At 33.1% G+C, this 21,671-nt stretch overlaps 2 long non-coding RNA genes across 3 annotated transcripts in view; one reads left to right on the forward strand and one right to left on the reverse strand.

The window, feature by feature from the left end:
- Nucleotides 1–15,404, forward strand: part of LOC134808707 (uncharacterized) — a 47,925-nt gene extending 32,521 nt beyond the window's left edge. The window contains exons 3-4 of the long non-coding RNA XR_010152139.1: nucleotides 11,699–11,841; nucleotides 15,107–15,404. This is a non-coding gene — a long non-coding RNA (uncharacterized LOC134808707). The remainder of the gene's footprint in view (nucleotides 1–11,698; nucleotides 11,842–15,106) is intronic.
- The window catches only part of LOC134808708 (uncharacterized), a 50,778-nt gene that overhangs the window by 23,900 nt on the left and 5,207 nt on the right, over nucleotides 1–21,671 (reverse strand). The gene's annotated exons all lie outside the window — the stretch shown is intronic.

Below are 21,671 nucleotides of genomic sequence, written 5' to 3' on the forward strand. Positions count from 1 at the left end.
CAAATTTAGAATTTGATAGATAATGGAGATTACTTTTTAGGCCTAAATATTGAAGGATAGATGTTTATGAAACTTTGAGGTTCAAATTATTTGTAGAAATGTTTATTTAATATTATATTCAAGATATTAAAATGACAACAATAGGAAAATGTATAAGAGATTTGTTAAACACATCCTGAAAGCATGGAAATAACCATATATCTTAGCCTAATGCATGAAATAGTATAGCAAATATAAGCAGGATGTTTTTATTTTTATTTTAAAATTGTGTTTATCACTGGATAGGGATAATAAATTTATTCTATTTATTTTTTGCTGTTAAACATATACTTTAATAAACTAAACACATTTGTTTCTGCAGTGGATGGAAATATGTTTGTCACAGGTAAAACTGTCACTTGGGTAAATTTTATCTCAAGCAACTCCTTTTTAGTTTTAATACTTTCTATGTTGCCCAAATCAAGTCTTATTTCCATGAATCACTGTTTTATGTAATAATTTTCTTGGTGAGGTCAATTTACATAGTTTTGGTACTTTCATGTCAGATTTCTAAGGTAGTATAATTTAGTTTAGAGGAAGAATTTCTACACAGATCATGTAATTGTCTCTTCATTATATATCAGGGTAAAATCTATAAAAAACAAAATTGGTTTGAGAACAAAGCTGTCATTACTTGCAAGATGAAAACAGAAAAATTACATGTGTTTATTAAAACACAGAAGTATATTCCCGTGCAAATTAGCCCAGATTCTGAAGTGAAAGACAGGACTTTTGAGAGATTTTGAGTCCAAGGGTTCACCTCTTCAAACACAAGAGAAAAAACTCTAATTTTTTTATTTTTAAATCTAATCAGTTTATATATGCCCAGGTCCAGCAAAAAAAAGCTGGGTTGATGATGTGTTTTGCAGTTATTCAAGCTAGTTTGAAAGAGTACCTGGCAGTGATTGTGAAGACCAATGATTATGCTACTAAGGTCTCTCAATTGCCAGACCCCCACCAAGTATTTTTTAAATATGCTATTGTGTTTTGAAACTCAAAACCTCATATATTTGTTAATCTAGTTACCTGCCAAACCAAACAGGAATCCAAAGTTTCATAACCCTGCTGTGTTCTCTGGTTACTAGAAATAAGCATATTTTTGATGTTTTAACAACCTTTTAAAATAATAATTTCTAATAATGAAATAGAATATTTCTATTTTAAGTAGCTATTGGGTATATCTTTACATAACTAGATGATTATGTTAAATGGGTTTTTTAGATGAATGATGTGCATGCGTAGATATTTTTAAAACGAAATATGTTTTTTCCTTTTTTACTTAAATTTCTTTTTAGAACATACTGTTATGAACATTAACATTTATTCAAGTCCTTGGGACAATTCTTCTTCAGTTACCCGTTAAAATTTTCATGATCTCTGCAAAACACAGATTAGAAATATAAAATAACATAAATTTTAGAATACAGTGAGATGACTTACACAACAATTTGATAATATTTTATATAATATTTTATGATTAACCAGTTAACTGAAACCTCAAAACCTGTATTAACTGATTAATATTGTAGCAAAATATCAGTTCATGTTATTGTATCAATCACTTCTGGATACATGATTATGCTGTCGTGATATGATTTCTAACAATTGTCTTGTCATTTTTAGCTTTTACTATTATAATTTTAATTAGAATATATTAAAGTCACTATGTCATAACAGACTTTATATTGTGCCATGCGGTCCTATTGCTCTTTTGTTTCAAATATCATATAGTCTAAAGCAATGATTCTCATTAAATACATGCATCAAAATCAACTGCAGTTATTACATGCTAACTCAAACTTACAAAATCAAGCTCTCTGTGATCCTGGTTAATACCTCTAAGTACTTGAGCCAATAATCCAAGTGCTTTGGGGGGTCGAGGTGAGAGGATAGCATGTGGCCAGAAGTTCAAGACCAGCCTGGGCAACATAGCGAGACTCCATCTCCACAAAAAAAATGTTAAAAATTAGCCAGACATGGTGGTGCATGTCTTAGTTCTAACTACTCAGGAGGCTGAGAAAGGAAGATTACTTTAGCCCAGGAGCTCAAAGGTGCAGTGAGCTGTGACTGCACTCCAGCCCGTCTAAAAAAAAAAAAAAAAAAAAAAAAACGGAAAGAAAAGAAAAAAAGAAATAAAAATGTATACACATTTTTTTTTCTGAAGTGGATGGAAATATGTCATGTCAGAGGTAAATTGTGACTTGAGTAAGTTTTATGTTGAGCAACTCTTTTTGTTTACATTTTCTTTTTTTTTCTTCTTTTTTTTTCTTTTTATTTATCTATTTATTTATTTATTTTTTATTATACTTTAAGTTTTAGGGTACATGTGCACATTGTGCAGGTTAGTTACATATGTATACATGTGCCATGCTGGTGCGCTGCACCCACTAACTTGTCATCTAGCATTAGGTATATCTCCCAATGCTATCCCTCCCCCCTCCCCCCTCCCCACCACAGTCCCCAGAGTATGGTATTCCCCTTCCTGTGACCATGTGATCTCATTGTTCAATTCCCACCTATGAGTGAGAATATGCGGTGTTTGGTTTTTTGTTCTTGCGATAGTTTACTGAGAATGATGGTTTCCAATTTCATCCATGTCCCTACAAAGGATATGAACTCATCATTTTTTATGGCTGCATAGTATTCCATGGTGTATATGTGCCACATTTTCTTAATCCAGTCTATCATTGTTGGACATTTGGGATGTGAAGCACCTCTTCAAGGAGAACTACAAACCACTGCTCAAGGAAATAAAAGAGGATACAAACAAATGGAAGAACATTCCTTGCTCATGGGTAGGAAGAATCAATATCGTGAAAATGGCCATACTGCCCAAGGTAATTTACAGATTCAATGCCATCCCCATCAAGCTACCAATGACTTTCTTCACAGAATTGGAAAAAACTACTTTAAAGTTCATATGGAACCAAAAGAGAGCCCGCATCGCCAAGTCAATCCTAAGCCAAAAGAACAAAGCTGGAGGCATCACACTACCTGACTTCAAACTATACTACAAGGCTACATTAACCAAAACAGCATGGTACTGGTACCAAAACAGAAATATAGATCAATGGAACGGAACAGAGCCCTCAGAAATAACGCCGCTTACCTACAACTATCTGATCTTTGACAAACCTGAGAAAAACAAGCAATGGGGAAAGGATTCCCTATTTAATAAATGGTGCTGCAAAAACTGGCTAGCCATATGTAGAAAGCTGAAACTGGATCCCTTCCTTACACCTTATACAAAAATCAATTCAAGATGGATTAAAGATTTAAACGTTAGACCTAAAACCATAAAAACCCTAGAAGAAAACCTAGGCATTACCATTCAGGACATAGGCGTGGGCAAGGACTTCATGTCCAAAACACCAAAAGCAATGGCAACAAAAGCCAAAATTGACAAATGGGATCTAATTAAACTAAAGAGCTTCTGCACAGCAAAAGAAACTACCATCAGAGTGAATAGGCAACCTACAACATGGGAGAAAATTTTCGCAACCTACTCATCTGACAAAGGGCTAATATCCAGAATCTACAGTGAACTCAAACAAATTTACAAGAAAAAAACAAACAACCCCATCAAAAAGTGGGCGAAGGACATGAACAGGCACTTCTCAAAAGAAGACATTTATGCAGCCAAAAAACACATGAAAAAATGCTCATCATCACTGGCCATCAGAGAAATGCAAATCAAAACCACTATGAGATATCATCTCACACCAGTTAGAATGGCAATCATTAAAAAGTCAGGAAACAACAGGTGCTGGAGAGGATGTGGAGAAATAGGAACACTTTTACACTGTTGGTGGGACTGTAAACTAGTTCAACCATTGTGGAAGTCAGTGTGGCGATTCCTCAGGGATCTAGAACTAGAAATACCATTTGACCCAGCCATCCCATTACTGGGTATATACCCAAATGACTATAAATCATGCTGCTATAAAGACACATGCACACGTATGTTTATTGCGGCATGTTTACATTTTCTATGTTGCCCAAATAAAGTCTTATTTTCATAAATCACTGCTTTACGTAACAACTTTTCCTGCAGCCCTGGGTATAGTGGCACACAGTTGTAGTCCCAGGTACACTGGATGCTGAGGCAAAGGGATCATTTGAACTCAGAACTTCAAGGTCAACCTGGGCAACATAGCAAGATCCTATCTGTAACAAAAAATTTTTTAATGATAATTCTCATGCAAAATTCAGTTTGCACTGTTTTAAAAAATGAAACACTTATAAGAGCATGGTCATAAGGCAATTCTGACATGGTGTCAAGCCATTTAAACTTAGATGTAACCTAGGATTTAGGATCCTTGCTATTGTTTACATAGTAAGTCCACATTTAATATCAGTAGATTATTGGAAACTGCAACTATCAGCAAAATGGTGAACAATGAAACAAATTTTACCATAGGCCAATTGATACAACAATATATAAGTTCCTACTGCATATTTCTGGTCAGAATATTATCACTGTACTTCTAAATGAAGACTAAAACACTTATAACATTCAACACTGAAATAAGTGTGAGGTATACATACATTTTTAAAAAGATTAATAAAAACAAGTGATTATTTACCCAATTATTCCAGTTCAGAGTCTCGGGTGGCAAGAGCCTATTCTTACTCAGCATGCAATGCAGGAATAAACCCTGCACAGGATGCTATTCCATGGCAGGGCACAACCACATTCACTCACATGGGGACACACAGTGGGGAAATGCCAATTAACCAGACATGCACATCTTGGGGATGTGAGAGGAAGCAGGAGTTCCTGGAGAAAACCCATGCAGGCATGGGGAGAACATGCAGACCCTACACAGATGGTAGCCCTGTCCAGGAATCAATATTTATTCTCATCTACATTATAGCGAAACAACATTGAACAAAACAACTTTATTTGAGGACCTGTTTTACTTGTACATCTTTGGGAAAATCTTTTAACTTTTATTACTCATAATCTCAATAAAAGTGTGTTAAGAATACATATTTCAGGAGGTTTTTTGAGACAATCAAATGTGGCAATGCATGCAGAATTAATAGCCCATAAGGCATTTTATACAGTATGTTCTTAGTAATCTATTTTTAATTGATAATTGCTCTATAAAATAATCTGATTACTTTTGGTATAAAGGATAACATATTCCACTAATACTGTGAAGTTTCAGTGATATAAACACTTAGAAATCGTCTGCTCTGTTATGGAAAAAAACATCTAGAAGTATCTTTCAGATTGAAAAATGTTTTTAAGGTGCTGGAATAATGGTACCTCTTGCAGATTTGTCTAGCATTACCCAATGTTTGTGATTGCTGAGTAATATTAGTGAAATAAGTATGCAAATCTTTTAATAACTGAATAGAATCCTTCCCTGAACAATTTCCCAGGTGTTATTGCTGTTGCTATCTTATTAAATATTCAATGCCATCTATTATATCCTATACAGAGTCAAATAATAAGCTTACATAAACTAATATTTAATATAATACTAATAAATTTAAGATGATATAAAGCAGAATAAAATAACATTTCAGAATAAAAAGACTTTGAAGCTTCCCTGTATTACTTGATAAGATTTAGGTACAGTCTCAAGAAAACATTTTTTTTTCCTTCTTCTGCATCAGCTCATCTACAAACAATTTATTTCTGAAACAGGCCCCAGGGGCAGGCTGGTTGGTGACTGTAATGGGGGATATCTGACTGGCCACTCAAGGAAATTGCTATGGACTTTTAATCTTATTTTGATTAAGTTCTGTGCAGATTGTGTCTGCCAGGCTAGCACTAAGATTACTGTTTCTGAGATCTTTTGGCTGCTATCAGACTGGACTCAATTTTTTTTCTACATTCTCAAGGTTAAGTTGAAACAGTATTACCCATTATTTATAAATGGTAAGTGTTTAGGTTTTACCTTGTGTTACAAACTAGAATGTTAATAAAAATACTATATTTAACAAGTTGCAAATTTATGAAAGTCATTGTTTTTGAAAGAAAGTTTTAGATTAAAAAAAACAAAAGAAAACAAAAGAAAAATCCTTTAAGAGGAAACAATGTCTTTATGTGTTTAAAGTTTCAAAAGGTAATTTATAAAGAAATCAAATATAGTTAAAAATAACTAATCAAAAATGAATATTTAGTGTAGAGGAACATGGATATTGATAAACTGTAGGATATTTTATTTATCTTTTTCTTTCAGCAAAGATCTAACCAAAATTAGAGAAATGATGTGTTTTATTCTAGAACCATCACAATACAAACAATAATATGTTGTTTTTCATCTTGTATTGGATAAACACTATTAATCCCATTAATCCATTCCTCTTTGCTTCTTCAATTAAAATCCCGTGTATTATATAAATACCTCCCTCTACCCTCTGCAGTGTAGGAGAATCAGGGAAATCTCATCCCATCTCCCGAAACAGAGATGTATCCTGTATGTACCTTGCCAATGATGGCAACTTCTTTTCCTTTGTTGAGATATAATAGAAACCCCGGGTTGACACCATTTAGTTCATGATATCACTTCCAGATTGATATTGGTGGAAAGGTGACTTAATCTGGCTAAATCAGATGCAAGAGATGGACTTGTGTTCTATTATTAGAATATAAATTTCTTGTCTTTCTCTATATGAATAGCAAAGCATGCTGCAACAATTGTTCTTATCAGCAAAGAAAAATTCTGATAAGCACCTGGAAATATGGCACCTGGAAGCCCTCATTCCTCAGGACTTGATAAAAGAATTCAATATTATTAAAGCAAGTTAAGAGCCAGGATTACTGTTACTTGTCTTGAAAGCATGTTGACATCTCTATTGTTCCATATGCCTTGTCAGAATGATCTCTGGCTTAGGGAAAACTTTTCAGCTATCTGCTCTAGCACACTGGTGTGAAAGATGTGTTAAGGGAGAGGTGATAGCTTGATCCTTAGTGCTGTTAGACATCAGGTGAGTCTTAGATAGCTCGAATCATCAGGTCACTTTTTTCAGCCATGAGTAGTATGCTCTACAGCAGTTATTAATTTATATAAATGCTGTAGATTTAAAAATGGTAGTGAAGTGCTAATTCAGAGTATCTGATTTATAATTCAGAGCAATTTAATGGGTCATAGTTAAGTTGGCAGGAGTATTCTAGTTATCTCTCCAAATATAATAATTTTAAATATTGTCCACACAAGGAAAAAACCTAACATCTTTCTCCATATCCTTAAAACTCCAGATATGAATTTGATCATGCAGTGCTTGTCTTTCTGTGCCGGGCTTATTTCACTTAACAAAATGTCCTCCAACTTCATCCACATTGCTAAAAATAACAGCATTTTATGGCTGAATATTGTTCTGGAGGGGTGGATAGATAGATGATAAATAGATGATAGATAGATAGATAGATATACATTTATACACCACATTTTCTTTATCCATTTGTTGTTAGATGAGCATTTAGGCAGATTCCATATCACGGCTATTTTGAATGATGCTTCAATATCCCTGGGTGCAGATGTCTCTTTGACATACTAATTTCATTTTTTTTGATTACGTACGCAGTAGTGGGATTGCTGGGTAATATAATAGTTCTCTTTTTTATTTTTTGTGGAAACTCCATACTGCTTTTCATAACAGCTATACTATTTTATATTCCCACCAACAGTGTATAACATTCCTCTTTCTCCACATTATCGTTTCCATTTGTTATATTTTGTCTTCTTGATAATATCCATCATTTAAACTGGGGTAAGGTAATAGCTCATTGCGGTTTTGTTTTGCATTTTTCTGAGGCTTAATGATGTTGAGCATTTCTTTATATATTTTTTGGCCATTTGTATGTCTTCTTTTGTCCATTTTTAAATCAACTTTTTCTTTTGCTATTGAGTTTTTTGAGTTCCTTATATATTCTGGATATTAAACCTTGTGGAATACATAGTTTGCAAACACCTTATCCTGTTCTGTAATTGTCTGTTCATTTTATTGATTGATAAGAAGTAGGTTAATTGTGCTATATAAGTGCAAACTTTGTCTAAAGGAGAATATGTGTTCTTTGAAGGCAAATGTCCATTTGTCAAGCCCCCCAGTACTTTCTTTTATGTAGGAATGCCAATATAGGACGTTTCCATTTTGAAGCTGTTTGTGAGTAGATTTTTCTCTTCCCACCACCTGGAGGCTAAAATGTAAACCAGAGACCCAAGAATAGCCACTCATTCCTTGCATTTTTAACCTTGCAAGGTAAGAAGTAGGCAGAGAGTCTGAAATTATTCCTGTCGGATGGATAGATTTTTGGAATCCAATGGTAAAGTGGGAAGTGACAAACTAAAGCAGAGCCCAGCAGAATTCCAGAAAATGCCTGTGCATGCTTTGCTGGCAGTGGCCAGCGGTCATGACTGACAGGACAATAGCCACATGAAAAGCAGAACTTCCTTTTTCTGATATTGGTTCTGACTTGCTCTCTGATTCCTGCCTGAGCCTGGTTCACCTACTTTTTTTTCAATTCTAAGAGCTGCGTTGTGCTTTCCCAACACATTCGTTTTTGCTTGCTTTAAATTCCAAGTAATTTCTATTGTCTTTAAACAACTGCCTACCTAAAATAGTTATTAAATATATAGCTAAAACACTAAATTAAATAAACTTACATTGTTTTCCTTGCTGTAAGAATTCTCTAAGCCTTTCTTATTTTAATATGCATCATGAACCTCCAGTTGAGGCAATGCGCAACACATTTTGAGAGACATGATCTACCTGTTGGAATCTTAACATTTAGAACAGATATATTGATCAGTGTATAATTTTTAGATTATCAAAGATGGGAATAAAATTGAGCTATAATATATAAAATAAGAGGATTTATATATGTTTGTTTTTTTACTCCCCATCTCACCTGCTACTTCTTTATGGATAACAGTTATCCCACTTGATGGAATTTTTCTCCTTTCATCCATTACTTTTTTATTTAAAGTATTCCCTCTCCTAGGATGTAAGTTTCTATAGACTGAAATGTTGTTATTTATGGTAATAAGCCTTAATTTCAGGCTGCTTTACAGAATTTTGGCTTTGTCTTTTGTTTTCTTCATTGTACTTTTCTTACTCCACTCAGAATTTGTTGACCTGCTTAAATCTGCTTATATCTGTCTTCAATCAGTACTAAAAACATTCTCTATTATTTCCTTAGTTATTGCCTTTGTCTCTTTTTTGCTGGTAAAGTTTAGACATATATTAATGTTTAACTCTATCCTTTGTATCTTGAAACTTTTCTTCAATAATTTATTTTCTTTCTTCCTACTGCACTTCATTAATTTTCCAGTAGTTCTCTGTTACTTCTAGCAGGTATTTCCTTTCTAAATCTACCATGATCATATTTGTATTTTCCTGTGTGCATCTTTAAGCATATGTTTTGTTCTTTAACTTCTGTCTGATAATTCTATTACTTAAATTGTTTTTCTTGTCTGTCGATTTGTTTCCGGATGTTGTTATCCTTAACAATATACTGATTCTTCTCTGTGTATGTGTGTCTCTCTCTCCATCTCTCTCTAAACACATGCACACAAACTCTCTCTCTCTCTCTCTCATGTACGCTATATTGCATACAAATGATTTACCAAAATAATTGACTTTATTTTTAATACAGACCTACAAGTTAGTTACTTTCATATTCACGTTACAGTTGACGAAACTGAGACTCAAAGGGAAAAATGACTTGGCCAAGTTTATACACCCAATTAGTGTCAGGATAGTTTAAGTTTACCTTGTTGTCTACTATGGAGATAAGTTCCTCCAGAAGTTTTGATTATGCAAGCATTACCCATATCAGATCATCTTAAATCAGGGTGAAAATATGAGTATCTGAACAACTCATATTTGGTCCCAGACTTCAAGTATGCTCAAGAGTTTGTTCTTGTTTTCTCCTTCATTGGAGTGTATTAACCTTAAGATTCTAGCTTAGAGTAGCAAAAGTCTCTGGGCAGACTCTCTATATTTTGTCAGCCATAGACTATAATTTCTGTCTTTTTTCATCTGAGAATTCTATCTGAACAAAAGTTAACTTGGCTTGCAAGGAAAAGTTCCCCAAATTCAGTGATAGTTTTCCTCTTTGAGCTCCCATCTTCTTTAACTCTTATCATGTTTTTCTGGTAGCTCTGTTCTGCTTCTTCATTTGGCTTCCATTGAATTGGGTAACTTTTTTTTTCCTCTTCCCGATGTACATAAATGACTTAAAGTATATCAATATCACTATATTCTCTATAACACACAAATAACTAGCATAAATAAGTGGCATTTAGACAGTATAGTCTAAATACAAGTTCCCTGTCCTATTTTGTAGGTCTTTGAATGTTGTTTAAAAAAATACAACTAAGACATGTTAAATTTCACTAAGTTTATTTGACCAAGAAAAAGGTTTGAGAACTAGGCACCATCTCAGAACGAAGATTGTTCAGAGTGACTCCACATCCAGAGTGGTGAGATGTATTTATAACCAGAACATAGAAAATTATATTCAGAGTTTCCGTGATTGGTGCAGTTCAATATTTGCCTTATTTGGGCATAATTTGGCAGCATTCAGCTTGGGATTGACTAAGGGTTTGGCTCCTATGATTGGTTGAGTCTCAGTTGCTTGGTTACAAGTCCATATATCTACATTAGCTTACAACTTATTTACACATTAAGTTAGAGTACAGTCACTATGTATGGATGCCACTTTGGGCCAAACTTAATTAGGCAAGTACAATGGGCACTTTGAGCCAAACTTAACTCAGCTTAACAATGTTCTCTAGTATTTGTTTTACTTTATTGTATTTGTTTGATTCAATATAGCAAATGCTTCTTTAGACTTACCCACATGTTTATATATATATTACTGTTTTGCCTCCATTGAACATGCCTTCTACTTCCTAATTTGTGCCAGAATTGACTAGTAGATGCTATGAATGCATCATGCTCTTTGGCCCATTTCGAACACTCAGGTATGTCTGTACTCTTAGTTCATCTATTCATCATTGCTTCTACAGTTCCCTCATGCTTTAAAAAATATGTAGCTTTTATAATTTATCCAGCTTTTTCTTGTCATTTTAATAAGAGTATGTGTCTTATACAACTACTATATTCATCCCAGAAGTAGAAGCAAACTATTATAATCCCATTATTTTTATACCTACTATTCTCTTTTCAGAATTTCTTTTAGATATTCCTTGGATAGTTTTATTCAATACTCCATGTCTTTCAGCTTATCTTATGTTCTATCTTTTGGTTCATATTCTGCATTCTGGATAATTCTTTATCTTCACTTTCTAGTTTGTTGATATTCCTTTTGGTGACTATAAGCTGCTCTTTAAAATGGTCAATAATGCCTAAGATGTTTATTATCTTGCCCTTTGCAGAAAAAAATTTTCAGCTTTTGCTCTGGAATGATTTTGCATCTCTTCCACCAAACTTCCAGTGTATCAATGGCCAGAAAATAATCTATATGTTAATTTGTTAATTTGATGGTTCATGGCTCAAGGCTGTATAATTTATAAGTTTGAAGTCAAACAACACATGATGGATAATCCTGATGTTACAGATTCTCAGGGGAGAATATGTATTTGTTTTTTCTACCAATTGTTCTAGTATTTACAGACAAACTTCTTAATTGTACTGGGTTGGTTAATAAGTATTTTTCTTTACTCTTTCAATCTAGGTCCAGCTATGCATCACCCCTTCGCTGATGAGCCTTAAGAAAATCCAAATTTATAAATTGCTGGGTCCATCTCTCTTGCCATCCAGAAAAGTCAGAGCAACTGGTCTTGCTGGTTTTAAGTGTTGCCTGTGTTTCTGGCATTGGTAATTTTCTTTGTTTTCCTGTAGTTTTAGGTATACATATATAATGACATCTCCAAAATTCATCAATATTAGCATTTGTTATGAAGATTTTTCAGGCAGTTGGCTTACCATATGGCCTAAATCTGATTCTAAAGTCCACGTTTCACTTTCTCAAATATAAAAACTGCTTGCTAATAAGCGTTAGAAAAATATTTCGAAGAAGAACATTTTGATAAATATGATTGTACAATATTCACTGCAGTAAATAACCATTGCATACTCAAAGGAGTTTCATTTGCATATATAACATGAGATGAAAACCAATAATAAATGGTGACTTTTAATAAAATAGATCAGAAATAGTATCTTGTGCAAATAATCTGATGCAAGAATAATTACCCCTCTAATTAGTAAAATTCAATAAGAAGGTAGAATTTTCATTTACATGTGATCAAATAACTTTTTTTACAATACCTTTGCCTTTTGAATTCTTTAATAAAATACATCAGAAATAGTATCTTGTGCAAATAATCTGATGTGAGAATAATTACCCCTCTAATTAGTAAAATTCAATAAGAAGGTAGAATTTTCATTTACATGTGATCAAATAACTTTTTTTACAGTACCTTTTGCCTTTTGAATTCTTTATTGTTTTCATTTAAGAAATGTGGAAATCTGAAACAAACTATATTCTCAATCATGTTAGAAAAAGTATATGTAATATGTATTTTTTAAATGTCCAGTGGCTAAGAACTTAGACTGGGTTTTGAAATAATAATTTCCTAACACAGTTTCTCAGTATGTTTCCTCTAGGCAAGAGAAAACTCTGTAATTATAAGATTCTTAATTTACCCTGGTAATTTCATAAGAAAAATGATTAATTACTTTGAGCAATCACTTATACAGATAATCATGGTTCTTTATTTAAACCACAAAAAATAGAAAGAAAGCAGAGAAGCTTAGGCATAAAACATAAAGAAAAATTCAGTCATTTAGTAAAAATGAAATCAGTGTTAAAATATTTCTTTTGACACAGTCAGCTAACATCTTTCTATTTTTGCTGAGTAACTATTAATTATATTTTAAGTTCAACTAACTCTTGACACAGCAATGGAATTTGAAGTGAATATACTACTTTAAAAAATAAATGGTGTATTTAGAGTGTTGACATTTAGAAAATGGTAGTTTTGTAAAATTTGCAATGTGTTTTAGAATTACAAATGCTAAAGTAAATGAATGCATGATTATATTTAATAGAATAAAAACAGAAGAATTTTTTAAGTCTTGACGACCCAAGGCAGAGTTCTGTTTTAAGTATTCCCCTTTCAATCAACATTACAGCTATCCTAACTTAAAACTGCTTCAACTAATAATGTGTATTTATATTAAAAATGTAATCCATGGCTCTGAACCCTGGCTTCCTAGTAGAATCACATGGCAAGATTTTAAGTAATACTCATTTCTTGGCTCTACTAAAGTCCAATTAAAACAAAACTTCAGTTTTTAGAAAGAGGTGTGGGTAGTTTGAATGTTCCACATTATTCTAAGATGTGGGTGAGATTAAGAACCAGTAAGCACACCAGTCAGAATGGCTATTATTAAAAAGTCAAAAAATAGCAGGTGCTGGTAAGGTTGCAGAGAAAAAGGAACACTATACACTGTTAAAGAGAATGTAAATTAATTCAGCCATTGTGGAAAACAGTGTGGTGATTCCTCAAAGACCTAAAAACAGAACTACCATTAGACCCAGCAATCCCATTACTGGGTATATATCCAAAGGAATATAAATTGTTCTATTATAAAGACACACGCACACATATGTTCACTGCAGCACTATTCACATTAACAAAGACATGGAATAGACCTAAATGGCCATCAATAGTAAAGACTAGATAAACAAAATGTTGAACATATACACCAGGGAATAAGATGTAGCCATAAAAAGGAACGAGATCATGTGTTTTGAAGGAATATGGATGGAATTGAAGGCCATTATCCTTAGCAAAAGAATGTAGGAACGAAAAAACAAATGTCACATTCTCTCACTTGTAAGTGCAAGCTAAATGATGAGAACACATGCACACAAAGAAGGGAACAACAGACACCGGGGCCTACAAGAGGGCAGAAGGTCGGGGGAGGGAGACGATCTGGAAAAATAACTAATGAATCATAGGCTTAATGCCTGGGTAATGAATTAATCTGTAAAACAAACCCCCACGATGCAAATGTATTTATATAACAAACCTGCACATGTACCCCTGAAATTAAAGGTTAAAAAAAAGAAACAAGGAGCATTGCTAGGCTATATTTAGTAAGCACCAACTGCGCATACTTAACGTATAAAATGCCTAAAATATAGATAGTAAAAATGCCTAAAATATAGATAGTAAAAAAATATAGATAGTAAAAAAAATATAGATAGTAAAAAAAATAGATAGATAGAGTGACATAAAACAAGAATTCAGATATAGCAGTTGTTTTTATTTGTTTAAGAATAAATTCAAAATTCAGAATTATAATTGTATACTATTATAAGAGAAAACAGATTCATTTTATATAAAATATATTGTGCTAATTTACACACTTTTTGATCCCTAATAATAAATACAACTCTGTTAGATGGCTTAAAAGCAATCTTTACATTGCTTAGAGAACGTTAAATATCAATTGTGTATTTAAATTTTCTACTTATATGACAGCATGCTATTTTTCCTTAACTTTGGGTAAATAATTTTATGGTGTGATTAAACCGATCTGACTTTTTGAAAAAGGGCATGTTTTTAAATGAAATATAAAAGAGTTGTAATTTTAGTTATTCACTGTTGCGCAAACCTACTTTTTTGGCTTCATTTGCAAAAGGTTGTTGGATAACCTTTATCTTTTACCACTAACTTCTTACTCTGATCCAAAATATTTGGCTTTTAAAATTCTCCTTATTTCATTATTTGTCTTCATATTTAAAATATCTTCTGTGATATTTCACTTCTAATTTTTTAATATTTTTACATAAACAGAGATGAATACTGATATCCCTGATTTTTAAGAGAGGATTTTTATTGCCCTGTTAATTTGGAAATAAACATGCGATAATATGATTTTAAAATGCTAAAGTGGAGCTCTAGTAATTCAACTGAAAATAGCATTATGAATAAACTATACTATGGCAATTCTTTAACATAATAAAGGAGGACATCAACAGAGCAGAAAATTGATGAATTTTGGAATATATGAAGCATGTTGTATCAAATTGCCAGAGAAAGTAATGATTTTCTGTTACTGAACTTAGGTCACAAAGCCTACTGCCTGCTAATCGGCAAGTGGACCTGTTTCTCTAACAATGGCCCGAAACTTCACAACATCAAAGGAGAAATCATTGCCAGCAAAAGCATTTCCGGGTAGTAGGAAAGAATACAAGTGAATAACATTAGTCCAGAAGTTTTAATAATATTCTTTGCTGGTTGAAATTCATGTTTAATATGATGTAAATTACTTGATAAGCAAATTAAGAACTATGCTACTACAGACTCCAAATAAGACGCAAGAAAAATGAGGGGAAATACATTAAAGGAAGATCTTAAAAAACAGCTGCACAGAAGATAAATTATTTTTCCAGGAGTTTTAAACATAGTTGCTTTTGTTTGTTTGCTTTGCTGTTTTTTCTTAATAATTGTTTTAGTAAGCTCAGGCTGCTATATAAAAATAAGATAGGCGCTGGTCTGAACAATAGACATTTATTTCTTATAGTTCTTGAACCTGGCAAGTCTGAGGAGGGTCATCTTCTGGGCTTTCAAAGGGCTGCCTTTTTCCTATGTACGTACATAGCGAATAGAAAGCGTTAGCTCTCTGGTCTCTTCCTGTAAGAGCACTAATTCCACCATGAAGACCCCATACTTATGGGCTCATCTAAACCTAATTACTTCCAAAGGTCCCACCTCCAAATGCTAACACATTGAGAGTTAAGGCTTCAATATATTAATTTTGGGGAAACAAGACACAGTCCATATCAAATATATATATATATATATGTAATATATATGTATAATATATATGTATACTATATATGTATATAATATGTATGTATAATATATATACAAATATATATAATATATATTACATATACCCAAATATATATTATATATATTTGTATATATATTATGTATGTTATGTAATACAACTATATACACTCTACAAAGGCAGTGGAATATAGACATACTTCAATTGACTGTGCTTTGCTTCACTTGGCTTCACAGATAATGTGTTTTTCACAAATTGAAGGTTTATGACCACCCTGCATCAAGCAACTTTATTGGCACCACTTTTTAATAGCATGTGTTCATTTGTATCTCTGTGCCATATCTAGGCAAATCTCACAATATTTCAAACTTTTTAATTATAATTATATTTGATATGATAATCTGTAACCAGTGACCTTTGATGTTACTATTGTAATTGTTTTGGGCACCATGAACCACATCCATATAAGACAATAAATGTAATCAATAAATGTGTTCTGACTGCTCCGCCAACTTAGACAATTAGTTTTAGATCTTTTATTTAGACGATGAGAAAATTTAAACTACAAATAGGCCAGGTCTCGTGGCTTATGCCTGGAATCCCAGCATTTTGGGAGGCTGAGGTGGGAGGCTCACTGGAGGCCAGGAGTTCAAAACCAGCCTGGGCAACATAGGGAGACCTTAGCTCTACAATTGAAAAAAAAATAGCCAGGTGTGGTCATGGTGGTACCTGTCTGTATTCCAGCCACTTGGGAGGCTGAGTCAGGAGGTTTGCTTGAGTCCAGGAGTTTGAGGTTGCGGTGAGCTACACAATGAATGAGCTATGGTGGCACTACTACACTCCAGCCTGGGCCATAGAGTAAGGCCCTGTGTCTAACTGGAAGTCCAAAGAGGGATCTACTTCCAAGACTATTAATTTAATAGGTCAATAAATTAATCAAGTATATGATTTTTTTCTCATTTTTCTTTGTAGTAATATTTTATACAGACTTTTTGTTTAAGTAATCTCTCTTTATGGGCAGACAATGATTTCAGAAACACCACAAATTATTCTCAAAGAGAAAAGACGAGGATATTTTTTTTTTTAGAAAATGTAACTCTTTTCAGTAGCTCTTGGCAGACCTACCCTCACATTTTCTTGACTAAAAACAGTAATTAAAAAAAGTCAGTCACAAACAGGTGAATTTAAATTATCATGGTTTACCTATACTTAACAAGCTTTATCCTCAGAGGTAAGGATAGGGTTACTTTCCTGAATTTTAGATATGTGGAAATATTTGGAGTTATGTCAATAAATGAAAAAGTATGATGGATATAGTGCTTGCCATGGAATATATCAAATACAGATATTCTGAAAACTTTAAGTTCAGTAATATGCCAGGGGTTCCCAAGACCACTTGAGACCTGGTAATTTATTGGAAATCTCTAAGGGAATCAGAAGCTGTAGTACTCATTGTTACAGTATATTACAGTAAAAACAGTACAGATAGAAGTCAGCTAAGAGAAAAGACAAATGAAGTGAACTCCAGGAGAAACCAAGTCCAAGCTCTCAGGTGTCCCCTCCCAGAGCAGTTGCATGGGGTCATGTTTAATTATCCCAGCAAAAATATGTAAAGTGCAAAGCATTGTCAACCAGGAACACTCGCTGGAGCCTAGTTGTCGAAGGTGTTTACTGGGATCAGTCACATAGTCATGTAATGCCCATATGATTGACATCAGCTCCATGACATTTAAGCACAACTTTCTTCCTACACCCAGAGTAAAAACAGATGTTCACATAAGTCACGTTGATAACATAACCTTTTCTGGTCGAACTGGGAGAGTATGGCCCAAGACTTCAGGAAAACAAGAACACTTTTATCAAGCAAAATACTCCAAGGGCTCAGAGATGAACTTCTAGACTAAGGTCTAGTCCTGCAGAGGGACCCCTCTTTGGAATGTACAGTATTTGAGCAATTCAGGCCAGTCAAGTTAAACCTTTTCACCCATGCCTAAATGCTATTTAAGAAATGTAAATAACAATGACGAGATAGTTTATTAAACATTTTTATTGAAATACACAAATAGTATATAGTTAATTAATTTTAACAAAGTGATTGTACATATTTCACAATAAAATTCCCTTAAATTACCATCTGCTCCATCTGCAAGTAATTATTATTCTGATTGCTAATAACATAGACTTTTTTAAACCTATTTTTGAACTTTTATAATAGAATTAAACAATATATATTCTTTTCTGGATGGCTTCTCTTACTCAGAAATGTATTTGGGAGAGTCATCCAAGCTCTCTTGGGTATACCATTTATCCTTCTTGCTTGATAATACTCCATGTATGTATATATATGCTATGATGTGTTTATTTCACTCTTGATGGATAACTGCAAAACTTCCAATTTAAGCTGTTGTGAATAATTCTTTAATAAACAATTTTGTACATTTGCTGAATATGTTTATGTGTTCCTGTTGGATGATAGTAGCAGAATTATTGGTCACAGGGTATGCATATACTTAATTTTAACAGATAAGGTCAAATACTTTCCAAATTCATTTTAACAATTACAGTCAACCTGCATTGTTTAGAGCCCCGATTGCAGGGTCATTTTGGATTAGTTTGTCTTTCTCTTGTTGATTTTAATGGATAGTGTTAGGCTGTAAATAAAGTTATTTATGCATAGTAAGAACTTTCTCAACAAATTGTACTCAGACTTCTGCTGTACGCTAAGAACTAGCTCTGGAAATTAATTCACAGAAAGAACATGGTTAGGGGCCATCCTGAGGGATTTACCTCACTAGGGATATATATTTACATTTCAAGAGAAGATGAGACACAGTAGATGCATCCCAGAAGTTACAAAGCTGGAGACTCTAGTGTTATCTTTCCCCTAGAGAGATTTATTTTTATCCAAATGGTTAGAGTAAGAACTCAGATTTTTTTCCATTTTGTGACTATGGAGACACACTCAGAAGGGGGTCAGAGCAACTGGGTCACTCTTCCACAAAAATGCTCAGGTTCTTTTTTCCAGAGTTCTTTGCCTACAGCAGATCCCCTTACATGTAGGACATCTGGTTCTCACCACATCACCACCACAGTAAGAATTAGTGGAAAGGAGAGCTAGGTTAAGGGCAGCTGTTTCTTTCCTTCTCTGCAGCCTCTGGTACCAAGTACTGCATGGCATGTGTCTCACAACATTCTCTGCCTCTGCACCTCTGTGCTACGACACTGGATGAATCTATGGAGTGAGCAATAGAAAGTCTCTGAACTGCCAGAAACAACTTCATTTTACATGGAAGTGGCTTTAAATCAAACACATTAACCTCAATGAACTGAAATTAAATATGTCTCTATTCAACTTCCCCTTAGCTGAATACTAAAAGTGCTGTAGGCTGGACCCGCACTACCTGACAGGGAGATAAATGACTAAAGGCAAATGGGAGTCAAAACGGGTGTGGCTTTTCTTATTTTTAATTAAGCATCTTACATAGCAAATTTTGCAAAACTCATATGACCCCGAGAAAGACCCATACATATGAAAAGTCTTAAAGATTTAACTTTCTTAGCTTTAACTTAAGCTTTCCACTGGATTTTCCCATTACACTCATTCCATAAAGAAATGAAATAATCATATATCTCATATATAATTATACTAAATTGATCTCAACACATTTTCTTAGCAATATATACCAACATTGTTTCCAATATTGTTTATTACAAATGATGCTACAGTTGAAATCTTTATATCTGAACGCTTGTGTGTGTGTGTGTGTGTGTGTGTGTGTGTGTGTGTTTGTACCTATTCTGTGTATAACACTGATTTTATTTATTTGTATAGGCCTGGAAGTGGAAATACTGTGACATAAAATAGAGGCACAGCAAATTATTCAAGATGTCGACAAACAGCATTGTTTCCAAGTTTTTGTTCCCTTACAATCCTTGCCATTGGCCAATTTCTCAAAATCCTGTGTTGCTTAACATTTAGTAGGTTAGTAAATATTTTAAATCTCAGAGATTTTACCCAACTGATACCAGGGTTTTTAAAATTTGTTTATATAGATTAAGCGTCTTTGAAGAAATAACAGTATGCAAAAAATATGGTTGCTATTCTTCATGTTAAAACTATCTTAAACTCTTTTCCAGAGGAAAAAATAACAAAATAGAAACCAATGAAGGTCTTTTGCTTGGTGATTATGTAATTGATTACCTGTGTAAGTTAAACAGATTGGGAAAAGGAAATATCCAAAATTGTGCCTAGATTATATCATGACATCATGTATATATGTAAATAAGTTAATTTTTGCAATGGCAACATAGAGAAAAATGTCATTTTAAGTGAATAAAAATAAATAGAACATAAAGTAATATTTCAGCATATTAAATTTAGGAGTAAAAACCTTTGACATCCCTGAAAATCTTTGGTAAAAAGTCCAGATTATGATAAGTTGGCTTTAATGAACTAGGAAATAGATGGATAATAGCACACACATTTTTAGCATTGTAGGGATTATTTTCACTGGTTGTAGGATCAACACACTTGGTTTAAATAATGGTTCTGAGAACTTAATTAATTAATTTAATACATTTTTGTTAGGAAAATAAATTCATTTCTAGACACAGGATATTTTATAATTGGATCGTATTTCAAAAAAGGAATCACTGTGTTTTTAATGAACAAATGTCACATAAAGAAGTCTTTTCAAAAAGTGCTTCAAAAACTTAAATTTGAAATATATGCAACGGATCCACAAGGTATCTAATAATTTTTATTTTTACCAAGCTCATGAGTAAGTTAGTTAGCCCTGAAACAGTTTCGGAGAAAAAAAAAGTGTTTTAGTTTCTTCATCTGTAAAATATTTATGTGGCAAATGATTGAGCAAATATATAAATTTAAGCAGTTTGATCCTAGAACTTGTTGTGTTTAAGAATATGGATTATTGAGAAGTACTTCACCATAGTATTTATCACATAGTATGTCCTAATTTAAGATTAAGTATGGTTGTAATCATAATAAAGTATTTTGAAAATTCTTTTGAAAACTGTTTTAATGAATTATAGATTGAACACTGAGATAAGATGGAGTTATCCATGATCTTTAAGACAGCAAAATTAGGTCTTGAAATTAAATTGAAATGAATATAATACACATATATTGATTTTATCTCGATGTTTTATAATCAAATCTGATTAGAAAAAGGAAATTGGTATAAAGGTTCTCCACATCTTCTCAGTCACCCGACTTCATTTTCTAAGGGAATTACATTATGTACTTTTATTTTATTTCTTGTTATATAGCAGTATCTTTTCCTCGATTTCTTGGCTTGCTTCTGCTCTCTTCTGCTATGCCTATCCATTAGTTTCCAGAGCTCAGAAAAACAGTTTTTAACAGCCTAATATATGTATTTGGCAATTTCCTCCCATAACTATGATTTAATATTCATGGCCACATAAAGGGTATAAAATATTTTGCACTTGGTGTATACACATTTTCTTTATATCACTTTATCTTTTATCAATAACTCAATGGAAATCCCGTTAAGAGAATATGAATAGCTCTAGTTGGTATTCAATGTCTGCCTAACATTTCATGTTGACAAATTATCATAAACTATTCAATAGAAGAATTTTACTAACAATATATCATTAACATTCTAAAATATTTTTGTATAATCTAGACTTTGGTGGGAACAAACCTTGGAACAAACTGGTTCCAAGGTTTCTTGGAGGGGAGTGGTGAAAAAGAAATGGGGAAATTTATGTTTTTTGAATTTGTCAACTTATTGGGAGGGGTAAGTAGAGAAATTGACTAATTTGCTAAGACAATAGAAGGTATCATTATTTCA

This window comes from Pan troglodytes, chromosome 17 (genome assembly GCF_028858775.2).
Source record: "Pan troglodytes isolate AG18354 chromosome 17, NHGRI_mPanTro3-v2.0_pri, whole genome shotgun sequence".
Classification (NCBI taxonomy): domain Eukaryota; kingdom Metazoa; phylum Chordata; class Mammalia; order Primates; family Hominidae; genus Pan; species Pan troglodytes.